The sequence below is a fragment of the Haliotis cracherodii genome, unplaced genomic scaffold (genome assembly GCF_022045235.1).
Source record: "Haliotis cracherodii isolate W230 unplaced genomic scaffold, xgHalCrac1.p SCAF_16, whole genome shotgun sequence".
Lineage (NCBI taxonomy): Eukaryota > Metazoa > Mollusca > Gastropoda > Lepetellida > Haliotidae > Haliotis > Haliotis cracherodii.
The window spans coordinates 26292551-26308506 of NW_027266271.1; the positions used below are offsets into that span (position 1 = coordinate 26292551).

At 41.3% G+C, this 15956-nt stretch overlaps 1 protein-coding gene across 2 annotated transcripts in view; it reads right to left on the minus strand.

The window, feature by feature from the left end:
• The window catches only part of LOC139464013 (carbohydrate sulfotransferase 11-like), an 83600-nt gene that overhangs the window by 49326 nt on the left and 18318 nt on the right, over positions 1-15956 (minus strand). For both annotated transcript variants that reach the window (XM_071245524.1, XM_071245525.1), the window contains exon 2: positions 7770-7915. The gene's annotated coding sequence lies outside the window, so the exon portion shown is untranslated. The remainder of the gene's footprint in view (positions 1-7769; positions 7916-15956) is intronic.

The following is a 15956-nucleotide window of genomic DNA, read 5'->3' on the forward strand; positions in this document are numbered from 1 at the left end:
TTGTGAGAAAACGGGTCTTACATCGCGAAGTACATCGAATCACGTGATCACCTTGATTAAAAACTTGAAAAGATTCCGAAAATATCTGTTGACAACGAGTTGGCGGTGCACATGAGGTGCAACTCCTGCAATCGACCGAAATCTGCATTCGGATTTCGATTTCGGTGTGCGATTTTGATTGGACTATGCATAGACTCGTTAGTCCTGCCAAAACTCCATAATACCAGCCTAGTTCGGCAAGGATGGAAACTGGACTTTTATAGTCAGTTAACTCTCTTGCCTCGGGAAGATGGACATAGTCCAGAGTGATTATTCTCTGGCGTTAACGTTTTATAGACAATTGGTGTGAACTCGGTCGAGCCTCTGTGATATGAATTGGAGCTGATTGCGGCTTCAGATAACATTCACTCAAACTAGTGAGTGAGTGAGTGAGTGAGTATGGTTACGCTTTTAGCAAATATTCTAGCAATACAACGGGCTTCACACATTGTACACACGTGGGGAATCTATCATGGGCCTTCGGCGTGACGAGCGAACGCTTTAACCACTGGGCTACCCTACTGCCACTACTCAAACTAGGGACGGGTGCGGTAGCCTAGTGGTTAAAGCTTCCGCTCGTCATGAGAAGTCCTGGGTCTGATTTGCTACATCGATACAATGTGTGAAGCTCAATGAACCCCGCCGTGACTTTGACTAAACGTGGCGTAAAACCATGCTCATTTATTACAACGCGGTCCTAGATAGCTTTGTCACCATATGTATAAGACAGGCATAAGACAGTTTAAACTCTGAACGTCAATAGACATGATAAGGCGCTGCCTTGTTGTGATTTTAAACAATCAAACAAGAAATCTGAATTTCTCTGTAATACCCATGCCCACTGGCCTATCTAAAACATCAAGGTGTGTTTAATCTGCAGTCGTGGCTCTGTACTCTAAACTAAACATGATCACAATATGATTATCAATATTCCTTCAGTCTGGGTAACACACGTAAAGTCCTTTGTTTCTAGGAAATACGGAAGTCGGGGGTCATGTGACGAGATCTTTGTCACGACACGCCGAGCTCGCTCGCACTACCATCGTGTGAAAACATTTAAAGGTAGTCATCAAGCGTACATTTCACCAACGGCTTAAGTGTCGGCCTTGTGTTACAAAAACACAGGAAACTATACATTTTTTAGACAACTGATTGATTGTTTTACGAGATATGTTTAATCAAGATGCTGCGATGCTGACTTGTGTAGGCAGCGAAATCAACTGTGACGTATTTAGATCACATGTTACATAAAGTCTCCCAGCCTTTGAGTATGACTCGATGACTATCGTACAACGTACAGTCTCTGTATTTTCGCCGATGAAGAGGTTAGTTATAATAAAGTCGAATATAGCTGAATGTCCAGTCCGAATATCCAAAAGGATGAATGACCTAGTTCTTGACACGACATGTTTTAGGCATTGACGAATATTATTCGCGATTACACTAAACTACGGTTACAACGAACTCAAAGGGACCACTAAATTTAGTTCGTTATAAGCGTGTTCGTTATAAACGTAGTTTACTGTATACCTATTTGAGAGTAACCGCCAGTGTTTGGTGTGGGTAAGTTTCTAAATAATGTTGGTTGTCTTAATATGTAGAACGAGATGCCATTGGTAGATTTGCGTCCTTTAGCCAGCATCGATAGCCGTTGTCGAATACCAAATTCGGCGAGTTATGGTTCATTAGCACCATATTTACGAATGTGGGTTTCAGCAAATTTATTTGAACAACATCTGTTACCATCGCTACTTCGGGCTTTCTTCCCACATTAATCTGGCATCAATGGAACCCTGAACGACGATCGTGGTTTCACACAAGTAGCAAACGTCTTCGACTTGCATTACTTTGCCAGCCTCGTATGTTGAGCTAACACGCTGTGATATAACTGAAACACTGTTCAAAGCTCTACAGCTATACTGTTCTGCCATATGCTAACAGTGTGTCCTACCAGAGCTCGTTGCACTCGCGCTGCAGGCAAAAATTTTCGCCTTTCAAGATGGACCTTTAACCTTGGCCTTACAAAATGATATTTTTTACCAGAGGTCTAGAACTCATAAACGAGCGTTTCAAAAGTCAGGAGTACTTAAGATTATACGATAAATATATACATAAAACGTTGATAATCTCAAACATTTCGTAAATTACCGCAAAACGTAACTGAATCATAATTACTGATATATGAAGAGGGTGGCAATTAACACGATGAAATGTTTTGCACAGCGTGCTGATTTTATTAAAGCATGCACTTAGTTCATGTAATAAAACATTAATCTTGACAAGATGGTTCCACTTATGCAGAGGACATGGGATCTAGGAACCAGCCAGAACAATCTGTATCGTATATCCCCTGATTGGCTGCGTGTTGTAAGAACCGGGCGTCAAACGTTACGTCTGTCTGGATATTTCCATGGCAAGACTTAACAGCATTTTGTGATGTAATTTCACACATTTAAAACATATCAAATGGTGGATGATTTTAGTTAAAAGGCTTTTCTAGCATGGGTAGGTTTTGAATACATGAGTGAATAATAATAATGTCTTCATGCAGTCTGGTCACAAGCAGAGCGGGGTGATCCAGTTGTACGTTTCAGAAACACGTTATGTTCGTTTTAGAATATTTAATCATCTAGCAATGAAAGCTGAAGTTTCTTCCATCTATGCTTTGTCGGATATCTTTGTCGAATAGTAGCCCGACTATTACGTTTATAAACAAGACAATAGTTAAAGATCTATAATTAGATGTGAATCTGTTCTGCTTGTGAACAATCTGATAAATTCTCACTGTTATAACAGTTGCTTTTTAATTATGACATTTAAACCTGCAACATAACGACAGCATGTAGCAATGTCGCATCAACGGCTGCCATGTGTGTCTATCAAAGGGAGGTCAATCTTGTGTACTGACTACATGCCACATACATGTACGTCCATTATACATGACGTCATTCACGACGTGAACATATCTACACTACCAGTATCAACTACCCCTACTTCCTGTGAACTGAGGTAAACACCTAAAGAACGAAATTCTTCATTCTCCACTTTCAGTGAGCAGTATGTTACATTCAGTTTGTAAAATCAATCAATTTGTAAAATGACTGATATTTTCGTGTAGGCAATTTACAAGATGCCAAAATACTTCGGTCATTTTATAATTATTTTTCCATTTATTATGTCACGATAAAGAATTGTATATTTATTTTACATTTTTTTGTGGCTTCTAATCCAAGCATAATTAGAATATTGTTATGTGTTTAAGCCCTACTGAACTTCTTAATAACGTTCTGTTAATCTGACGGAATTATAATTGTAAGATGACTGAAAAAGTTTGGCGTTTTGAAACTTTCAGTCATTTTACAAATTGACTGATTTTACACATTGATTGTAACAAAAATACACCAGTATGAATGCCGTTCCCGACATTTGCCTTTTTTGGAGGGAAAATTCTAAAAGGCGTAAATTTATATTCTCTACTTTCAGTGAGATGCATATATACATCAGCATTTATCTCGTTCGCGTCATCTGTTTCTTGGAGGGTAATGATCTAGAACACGCAAACATTGAGAAAAATATTGGTAAATTCTTAACGTGGCAACAAACTTACCCATGTTTCATGTACACATAAGTTAGAATTAAACCAATGAAACACATTCCTTTCTTGAGTCGGTTTTTTGGTCGAATTTCTTGTGCTGCGTTGAAACTTAACCGCCATCTCCATGCTTGTAGCAACGTTTCACAGAAGTTACCCGGCACCATAACGTCAGTGACACGATGCCCCAACGAATAGTCACCACATTACTTTATATACTCTTTCAAACAATTAGGGCATACTCGGACAAAACTTAAGCTTTCCAAAATAGTTACCGATATTAGTTTCTAGTAATAGTTGTATGATAATGATAAACGAATTGGGAACACATTACAGCCGGGGGTGAAGTCTGACAGTAGATGTTATGACCGCCAGTGATCCTGAAGGACGATAGGGGTAAGATGTCATGGTTGACGTTTTAGGATCAGTAGTGCGTAAAACCGTCACGGTTTGTCAAACAATCATTCGAGGAGGCATTCTGCGTAGGAGTCTCCCAGTGACCATTTGAGGGAGTCGCACTCCTCTTGCAGCACCTGATCACGTTCAGTCAACGTGGTCGGCGGGCTGTGACGTTGACGCACACGACTCCCTATCATGTCCCAGACGTGATCAACGAGGGAAGGGTCTGGGCTCATTGCTGGCCATGGCATTCTACAGTTCTTTGGATCTTGTGTTGCTGGAGGTGAGCACCGACTCTTCGTGCACGGTGAGCGCGGGAGCTGTCCTGAAAGACAAAACGTCGACCAAAGCGCCTTGCAAACGGGACGACAAAGTGTGTCAGTTGATTGTCCTGATAGTATTATCCGATGCCCATTCCTTGCACAATATAGAGTGGGCTTCTCCGTCATAGTGATGCCACCCTCACCATAACCGATACACCGCCCAATCTGTCTGCTTGGGGGTCAGGTCTCAGGTTGACATTGGCTTGACGTTTATGTCGACGTCGCCAGACACGACCACGCCTATCAAGGAAGTGCAAACTGAATCGGGACTAGTCTGAAAACATGACACGTGACCAGCAACCAGCGTCTGTTGGCAACGTGACGATTTTTAAGGGTGGCACAACACGTAACCATCGAGCAGGGAGACGAGCTGCATGGAGACGATTTTTAATCGTCTGACCCGTAACTCGTACCCCAGTAGCTTAATGAACGTTTGCAGCAATTTATTTCGCCGTTTGAGCTTAAGCTCAACTGAAGTATGCGTTTTGTTGCTACATTTTACAGACTTAAACATCCTTGCTTATCGTCAACACTTATCTTTGTTCTAATACTTGGTATTAACATTGAAATTTTATGACCCCCTACATTTTTTGAGAGTATTTATCATAGTATGCTATGTCTTTAAGTAACTTAAACTCTAACAAAACGAACCCGTGTTGACGCAAGGAAATCGGTATCCTTACAAACAATCAGTCGCTCACCATTTCGCGAACACCTGGTATCATTACTTTTTGACATGCTCATGACTTGGACTCGTACAACAGACTACTTTTAGCAGAGATTTCTTATGAATTTGGAAATCTTTTTAGACCAACTGCACATGGTATCCTTTTGAGAAACATCTGCATAACTTGATGGCTGCACTGCGTGTCAGTTTAATTAGTTTTTGCCTATAAAAGAAAAGTATATACTGATTTAAGAGGGGTAAAATTGAAAAAGTAAGTAAAAAGCTACTTATAGGATTATTTATACATTCATGCAAGCGTTTTCATGCATCAATCTATGGCTTAAGGGACCCCGACTGCCATAAATTTCTCCTATCCAGGCACAACCGATGCATACAGTTATTGGTTATGGATGCAAGCGATAAATGTTGGCTGCATGGCTAGACATCCTGATGCAGATAAGGAGTTTCTTTACGATGCCTCGTCACCGTGATGACACGTTGCTTTTGATCACGCTGTGGCCACGTCGCATGCCGTGGTATCAGTCTGAGGTTTACAAAAATGTTTGAAACTTTTTAAGTATCTTGGGTAGATCTTTTATAAATCATTTTTTTCGATACTTCTGTTTTTGTTACAGTAGATAATCAATATTTTTATACGAATGTTTAACGAGGTAGATACTCCGATACCGACACGTATATAATTTATGTCCAGCAAAATCTGCAATGATATTTGACATAAAACGAAAAGTGTTTTATACAGCTGTCAGTCAGCTATTGTACATATCCTATATTGTAAATGTGCAAACACGTTTTAGAACAGTCTCCTTTAAATCCGTATGGAGCGTCCCATGCATGCGTTTTATTATGTAACATTGTTGTAATGTATTGGGGTGAGTCTCTAACAAAGTGTCTGTCTGCCTGTCTTTCCGCATATTTGACGTTCATGTTTGATATGGTGGATAATCCGATTTCGACACGCATGTTTGATATAGTAGATAATCCTATTTCGACACGCATGTTTGATATGGTAGATAATCCTATTTCGATACGCATGTTTGATATGGTAGATAATCCTATTTCGATACGCATGTTTGATATGGTAGATAATCCTATTTCGATACGCATGTTTGATATGGTAGATAATCCTATTTTGATACGCATGTTTGATATGGTAGATAATTCTATTTCGACACGCACGTTTAATATGGTAGACAATCGTATGTCGACACGCATGTTTGATATGGTAGATAATCCTATTTCGATACGCATGTTTAATATGGTAGATAATCGTATTTTGACACGCATGTTTGATATGGTAGACAATCGTATTTCGACACGCATGTTTGATATGGTAGATAATCCTATTTCGATACGCATATTTGACAATCTTGTTTGATATGGTAGACAATCGTATTTCGACACGCATGTTTGATATGGTAGATAATCCTATTTCGATACGCATATTTGACAATCTTGATTGATATGGTAGAGAATCCTATGTCGACACGCATGTAAAAAATCCATTTGTGACACACATATATGACGCTGTAAATAATCGAAGCTGGACCAAACAAACCACTGATTAATATTCTGTACAGCGCCCAACACCGCCAACCACACCCAAACTCAACCAAGTCACTAAAAGTGACCACCGGATCCACTGAGTGGCTTAGCACACAAGTATTGGTTACTGGGGACCAGTCATTATCCAGATTACCACAGACATTCCGTGTAATAACCACTAAAACATATAGTAGGAAGTCGCTGGCATCATATGACGAATCATCATAAATACTGCCTACACTATGGGTGTACTATAGCTCTGGGACTGGAGTTCCGGTGCCAGCTGTGCGGGTCTATAGATTATTTCCCATATTGTCTGAACGCTCTCCCTGTAATTGTCTTCGAGTACCGCGTACCATGTTTTGTGACGCTATCTGTCGCTCATCTCCTGTTAACTATGGATATCTCGATCTACACGTACGTTCAACTCGGGTGTAACGAAGTACCTGAACACATCGTGATCAAGATGTGTGTAATGCAGTGGAAAATATGTGATAGTCTTAAAAAATAGCGAATTTCAGAGATGTAACTTTATAAGACCGCAGTGAAGTTAACTGTATCTATACTGCACAGGTATACTTCAAGGTAGATTCTAGGTCTATTTTTTATTTCGAATATCACGCCTTACATTTTAGCATCCTTGAAAATAAGACAGAATGGTTCTATATGTCTCGTGGCCAATAGTATATTATGTGTTGGAGTTTATGCGTAAATGCGTCACGCGGACACACTTGTTTGATAGTACAGCGATTGAAGAACACGAATACAACGTTCATTCGGGCACATGTTGCTTAAGGTACAATGCTTTCATCAACTTACTATCGCTTGTGGATAAAAAGTTGTGATTTTTCATTTGAGAAATGTAGTACCGTCTTTAAGTAACTGTTTTATGTGCACCCCCCCTCCCCCTCCCCCCCCCCCCCCCCCGAAACCGGAATATATATTATTTATCCTTATATCCGTAATAGCATTTATTACTTATTTATACCACATGATCAAAGCTGTCATGATATCGAATTTATGTTAATACTATTCGATATTAAAGATAATTAAATACAAATACAAACATACATACATCTTTATACTGGTAAATGTCTTTAAACTATGGAATCACTTGTCAAAGTATAACATATGTTTGAAAGCAAACACCTGCGACATCTATGTTACTTTAAAAGATAATATTTACCTTCAAACTGTCCACAATCACAGTGTCCACCTGTCTTTTCCCCAGTATTTAATCCATGGCGGGGTCCTTGTCACTCACACACCTGTAATCAGTCGTGAAGAAGGTAGTGTCGTATGTTCCACTGTCGCACAACTGTCAGCCGCTCTCTGTAACATGAGACGGTGGTTTGAGACGCAACTCTATCTAACCCAGTTATATTTAACGGCATTCGCTTGGCTGCTACGCATGAGCGATGCAGCCTTCCGTTAACAGAACCACCACACCGCGTACCGGTCTTTGATGACAGAAAGATATCATTTAACTCCACCTGATAAAATCTATCAACAAGCGACTGATAAATTGAAACCACTTGTGTGAAGGATAACATCACGTCTGCTATCAGTTTCCCGAAGTCGTTCTTTCAACCGAATGGCGTTGAAGACATACTTTGCATCTAGTTTTGCTTGCATGTTTGCGGATAGTTTAAACTAACTGATGCTATACCAGTTGAGTAAGTGGATATGGGTCATACATCATACATGTGTATCATATCGTTAAATAGTCTGTTGGTTCTGAAGCGCAATGTAACCAGAAACAAGCTCATGATTGCCTTAATTATCGCTAAAAAAATATTTGGATACCTGGCTATAGCGTTATTCGGTCTTACGGATAGCAAATTTACAGAAGCGGGAAAGTATAGGATTTTGATGTATTTTCATCTTTCCGTTTATCATAATAAGAGGTGGGGTGGTTAAGTGGTTAGTCCGCGAATATCGATTCGCGTCGTGAGTTGAGTTTACCCTGACTTCAGCAATATCACACGGGGACACCGGAAATTGGCTTCATGCATCGTTCCAGTGTCGGGAATCGAACCCACGACGTAACGAGCTAGAGTAACCATCCCCCACCCCCACCATCACCCTCACCCGCACCCCTACCCCCACCCCTACCCCCACCCCGACTGTCGTTGGAGTACGGGTGGAATACGAGTATCATCCAGATCGAGACTAACATTTATTTTATTTTATTTAAAACATATATCTACAAAATACAACAAAACAAATAATACAAATGGACCCAAGAACAATCAAATATATGTCGTTGACGCGACGGGCATCATCACCAGAAAGTGAACCCCGTTCGTGTACAAGCGTACATACTGGTGTACCCGTAAATTATTGTTTTGGGGTCAAGGTTTTTCATTTATTAAATTCACTTTACAAATAATACGTATGAAAAAAACTATGTTTGCAAAGTAGAGGAGTTGGGTGGTGGCGCTCTCGGCAGTGTGACGCATGATGTATTCTACCTCTGTTTGTCTGGGAAACCTCGCCCTACCCCTCCCCTTCTTTTATGGCCCAGTGAGAGAGTATATTCTTTTGCTGGGCGTATCCGCGCATAATTGTCTGGATGAAGAGTTTACTGTGATTGTCATTTAAAGAGGTTGGTTCAGAAATGTACTAAACAGTATAAGCCTATGCAAATAGTGCAAACGTTTCTTTTATTCGTGTGTAAAACACTGTACAAATAGACGCGTGTGGAAGTGTGTTCCCGTGTTACCCTGGACACAGCAGCGTTCGGTACGACTTGTATCGACGAAGATACGAATGTTAAAACGTTTTATTCGTGAAATAGTTTGTTGTCATTCAGCTCTCAACTTCAGGAATGCTACCAAAAAATATTATTTTTGTTAGTGCTAGTGCATTGTGGGACAATAGTACAGAACATGAAAGAGGGCATCGTGTGAGCCTCAGGCAAAACATCTGTTACTTTCTTAAGTATTTCTGTGAATAGAGTGAGTGAGTGAGTTAAAATTTACGTCACATCTGCATTCTTCTAGATGGAGTGTTTGAATGGAATTACATTTTGTGTCATAAAATATTTGTGTGTGATATTCGAATATGTATGTATGGGTCTAGGCGCCATAGCACGAAAGCTATATTTCCCTCCAAAATATGAAATACCCATGCGCCGATAACGTGACTTCGAATTCCAAATTCTACCTTAATATGGCCCATTGCAATTCTGCTCCTTATCGTGCTCGTGTGTTTCACAGTGGTAAACACTGAAGACTTGATTATGACCCCTGGTTTTAGCAAAGGAATGCGTCATCTTACAACTGTATTGTCTCCATAAGCTGACGCACAGTCACATGACCGAACTAGTGTTCAAAGCGGCGTTAATCGTATTTCACTCACAACGCTGTTTTTGGTCATCTCAGAAGAAAGCGGTAATCGTTGTAACGGGCTTCCATACATTTGAACAGGAAATCGAAAGCTGAGTCACTTCATGTTGTTAAATACAAGGGTTTCGCCTGGATTAAAAAGTCTTCACCCTCAAGTAAACTACATGTTCATTTAGGAGTTTATGAGCGGTCGGTGTGGTTGAGTGACAGGCTATGTAGCTCACCTGGACAGGAAAGATTTGTTGCACATTTATATTCACTGTGTAACGCAATACGTCTCTGCGACTCGTTCTCGTGTCTTTTGGTTAAGAGGTGGAAGTCAATGACTACACATCGGCTCCCAACCTGGGTCCAATGGGAGAAGCCCATTTATGGAGTTCGCAGTGATATTACTGGAATAATGATGAAAAGAGGCGTAAGAGCCTTCTGTTCCACTTGACACTGAATCCGTTCCTTCATTGCAATCAATATTCCAGCTATATGACAGCGGTTTGTAAATAATCGAGTATGGACCAAACAATCCAGTGATTGATATCATGAGCATCGAACCACGCAATTTGGGATCAATGACATGCATCAACCAAGTCAGCGAGCCTGACCAGCCGATCCCGTTAGTCGCCTCTTACGACAAGCATAGTCGCAAGCATGGATTATTGAAATCCTATTCTACCCCGGATCTTGACGGGTATCTCGAGACTGAGTCATGAGTCATGTGACTCATACATATAACATGTTAGCATATCATAATTGGCCAAATTCGGTCCTGTTGAACGTGTATTATGTGGCTTCGGCCTTTTGTTATGTGTCGATCGAAGAAGTCGGTGATTATGCTTTGTTAATATCGGCCTTTCGGCAACGAATCATTGATTGTGCAACACAGGATTGGGAAGCCATGTCACATACTACATAAACCATGTATAGCCCCTACAAGTCACTTTGAGATTATGAATAGTATTTACTTCAGGAAGAATCATATGCTTACAGAGTGAGTGAGTGAGTGAGTGAGTGAGTGAGTGAGTGAGTGAGTGAGTGAGTGAGTGAGTGAGTTAGTGAGTGAGTGAGGTTTTAGCAATACATGTATTTCAGCAATATCACGGCGGGGGACACCAGGCATGGCCTCACACATTGTACTCATGTAGGGAATCGAACCAGGATCATCGGCGTGACGCTTTAAACACTAGGCTATCCCACCGCCCCTATGCTTACAAAATAATTATCACTGAAGTTGAAAGTGGACGTAATACGTTGGTTATACAGACGGCGCGTGGTGGTATTTGTGAGATCATTGATGAAGATGTTTTATGTAAAAGATGCAAGGTGCCTGAGGATGACTGCCACATCGTGTTAAACTGTGTTTCATATAATCACAAAAGGGACCAATTACTAAAGCGTATAGTCAGAAAAAATTCAGTATTCGATTTTTAATAATTGCCATTTTTCATAGAAATATTCAGTTAATTTCTTCCAAGCTCAAACGCTGCTGAGGTTAACACACTGTTAAGTACTGGGAAACTAACACACTCTAACGGTGGGTACAATACTAAGTTGAACGCTGCACATGTGAAGTATTAAGTTCAGTGGGGTGATTTATTAGGCCTGTCCGCCCTTGCGATATCAAGCAGAGGCATTACTCAAGTTTATGTTTCATGTATGATGTAAAGAATTTTACTCACAAAAGATATTGTTTTTATTAACGAAGGAAGTTGCACGAACATTTCAAGTTTGGTTCACGTTGATGACATACTCCTATTTTTCCCGAAATAGCAATAGGCGTCTTTATGGGGAGATTGCCATCTCCATATGTAGAAATTCCGTGTCTGTGACCGGAGAAAAGTTTAAAAAAGGACGTCATGGGGAAACGAAAGCTGAAACAATTAAAAACATCCTCTGAATTTGATTTAAAACCTATTTTTCAACGATGCTTCGCATTCATGTCTGTTTTTGCCATCTGATTGTTAGAATCATTGGGTCACGAACACACACGATGGTACGGATCAGGAAGAAAAAAGTGACCCACATTGTTTTTTTGAAAGTGGGGCATTAGAGCAGGAATATTGTTGACGGTGACAAAGTACGCGGTCACCGAATTTCTCATCTCACCGTGAAAACACCATTGTTTTATGCGTAGACTGACACTTACGGAAAGGAGTGGGTTTTTAATAATGAATGAAGCCTTTATGAAAATGTGTTGATATTGTTCAGCTGGACATGGACACGAGACACAGTGTTGTAGCGATGTCTCCCATACGTGCACGACGCGATGGTAACCAGAGGAAGTGCGTTTGGTTTTGACGCAGGTATTAGTGAGTGAGTGAGGTTGTTTAACGCCGCTTTGAACAGTACTTGGTTTATATCACGGCTTGACAGCTTGATGCGGTATAAAGCACGGTTTGGACATTTACGAGCATGGTGCTGACAGCCCCACACATAACAAGAGCATGGTTATAGGAGAGGTTTCTGGCTTGCCAATGCGGCAAAACTCTGTTGCGAGTTACAGCACCTGGGGCCACAGGGCCACCAGCATGTCCTTACGCAGCTATTACCAAGAAAATGTTTAATAAACTGACCCATGTTGGGAATCGAACCCTGGTTCCAGTGTGAGCTGGATCAACGCTAAAACCATTGGCTACCAAGTTGCGGATGTGCAAATAATCAATATAGAAAACGGACACGTAATGATTACCGGGTAACGCAAGATTTTAACCCAGCATTATAAAGTGTTATTGTGACCAGCCATTTCTGCGCCGGTTCAGTTGGGCATATTTCTGTTCTGATACAAAAATATGTACACATTGAAAGAAGACGTAAGATCACACTTCACTAAACACCACGGCACTGTACTGGTATCATTCATTAAGTGAGTGAGTATGGTTTTATGCCGCTTTTAGCAATATTCCAGCAATATCACGGCGGGGGACACCAGAAATGGGCTTCACACATTGTGCCCATATCGGCAATCGAACCCGGGTTTAGGCGTGACGAGCGAACGCTTAAACTACTAGGCTACCCGACCGCCCCCATTCATTAAGTATTACCAGGAATGCAGAAAACAAATGGCAAAAGTTTACGACAGACCACCTTAATATTACGTTGAGGTGAGTTAAACAAAGTCAATTGTACGTAAAACCACACAAGCCGGATCTAGGCACACAACCACTGACTCCACAATGGGAAGTGAAGAATACGTTATAGTTCAGATATACACAGACGAATTTAGGGATAAACTTCTGAAATCGGCAAGATCTGAACGGGACTAGATAATCCTATCCCAGGACCAAAGATGATATCTCAGCGACCCACCTAAACCCATGCTCAATCTCCGTCCAATTACTTGTAAGGCCTATTGTAGACGTGTCGCCATTTTGAGATTATGTTGTCAACGTGAGAAGTCCCTGATCCATGCATGCTAATGTGGGAAATACCGTCCGCACTCTACCCCTCAATAGTGAGGGCATAAGTATCCTCTACCCTGACTAGTGAGGGCATAACGATAATCTATCCTTGTCTATTAGGGGTCCACCCATGACTATTGGGTCTACTCTTGACTATTGGTTCTACTCTTGACTATTGGGTCTACCCTTGACTATTGGGTCTACTCTTGACTATTGGTATCTACGCTTGAATAGTGGTGTCTAGGCTTGACTATTGGTGTCTACGCTTGACTATTGGGTCAACTCTTGACTATTGAGTCTACTCTTCGATATTGGGGATCTACCCTTTGGTTATATATGTACGGATTCTTCTGTCTTAATCAACATTAGACTATGTGTGTGTCTGTGGGGGGGGGGGTGTGTGTGTGGGGGGGGGGGGGGCACTGGAAGTATGATTAAAAATATTCATATCAGTTTAAAACAAATTAAGAATGTAGAAAAGATCCATGTGATACATTTATCAGTAACTATTGTCGTGAGTGAGGGAGTGAGTGTATCTACGCCGCATGGAACAACATTTCATTCGTACGAAGTCGTGTCATCTTCATCTGGGAGGAATGTCAAAAATGATGCACGGTTACCACTTTGATGAAACCCATGAGCATGGGTAGAGTGTTGACAAAGGAACCGGGATTCGAACTCACGATTATAGGTTTCGGTAAGCCTAAGGGACGACTGGCCCAGCCGTGGCCCTTATAACAACTGAGTGTAGTTATTAGCACAGCGTACTTTGGGAAGACTTGACGCTAAGAACACTGTATTTGAACATGCTTACCACATTGCTACTACTGTGAACGGTATCTGTCATTACGATGGTTTATCTTTTCCTTGTAAACCCCCGGACAAAGTCGCCAGGAGCCACGTCACGCTAAGCCACCAGTGGTCAAAGGCCTGGGTGTCCGGTTTCAAACTGACCCCGGGTATCTGATCACGGATGGAGATAGCATTGTATCCTACTAAAGATCGTATTATTCATCCCATAGTCAGACATGCCGCTTCATCGTCTGTACGACAAATCGGAACGGGATTTCTACTGGTGTCCCGGCAGGTAATGAGTAGCATATTGTTATACATGTATTTTGCGTTCTTGCGAGGGGTTTGGTAGGTACATGAGGGGTAGCGCACAGTAAAAGTTAAAAGGAGGGTGTTTGGGGGCTGGAGTGGGAAAGATATATCTTTTGACAAACAGAACAAAGTTGACATTCAAAAATTCCTCCCTTATGTATATCACTTCTAAATATCATTCAAAAACTTGAAACAAGTCATTGTTTCCGAAAATATTGGAATAAATATTTAAGCCTCAGGAATAACTTGTGTTCTGGACTTATCCTGGTCCTAAAACATGTGTTATGCATAAACTTAATTTCATCATCTCCTCAAAATTCCAATTTTCATTGGAAGGTGGAGCTTTCGGTTTAATAGGAGAGTTGCGTCCCTTTGGTGTGCAAGGGTTCGCAGATTGGTGTTCGAAGTATTGTAATCCTTGGTACTTTACCCACCATGTCCGTGCTCGTGGGGGTCACCACAAGACGTGCGTCACTCGGGTCAACTCAATCCTAGGTTGCTGAGACTGGTCAAAGAGGCTTTAAAACTCACTCACTCACTCACTCACTCACTCACTCACTCACTCACCCACTCACTCACTCACTCACTCACTCACTCACTCAGTCACTCACTCACTCACAATATATCTTAACACTTGAACAAACTTGCACGACAGAAAAAAATACTTGAACCGGTAGTATTTGTAGACTAGACTGGCAATGAAATAAACATGGATGTCTATAACATAAACATAACGGTACATATCTCTCCCAAGGCCTGGGAAGGTACACATGCATATAATTTATCTCTTAAAACTTCTGTTTGCTTTGTGCGATAGCGTCGACGATCTAACGAAAAGTACAGGTGGAATAGATACTCCGAATGTATATGCGCGTTGATCGAGACTGAAGCACGAAGATAACATCTAGTCATTTTATTCGATTGAAGCAAAGCATATGTAAATACTGTGAGTGGTAAAAGTGGTCTAGATACGCCTGGGAGGAATACCCCGGTGACATGTCTAGAAGCACGACTACATCACAAGGTAGAAACCAAGGTTGACTATATGCAGCTTTAGTGAGTGAGTGAGTTGGGTTTAACGCCGCTTTTAACATTATTCCATTTATATCACGGCGTGTCAGCTAAATGCGGGAGGAAAGCCCGAAGTGATGCAGGTCTCAGACGTTTACCGCGTCGGTGAAACCCACAAGCACGGATATGGTGCTTACAAACCTAGAAACCTAAGGTTAGGGGCGAACCGGGATTCGATCCCACATTCATAGGTTTCTGGCGTACCGAAGGGACGCATCTCTGCACAGCGAATCGCGGCGCCTTAGACGACTGGGCCACCCGTGCCACCCTATGCAGCTAGACGAACACTTAGTCTCTGGAAATATATCATTTGATAGAAACAGGCAAATGAAAAGGACCTCCAATATGGTCGGATATTACCTGTGGAAAATCTAGACTTACATTATTTAGAGCTATAGCATTACAGCACGGACCTATATCCGTGATTACAGTAAGGGCTGGGCGCAAGCAAAAATA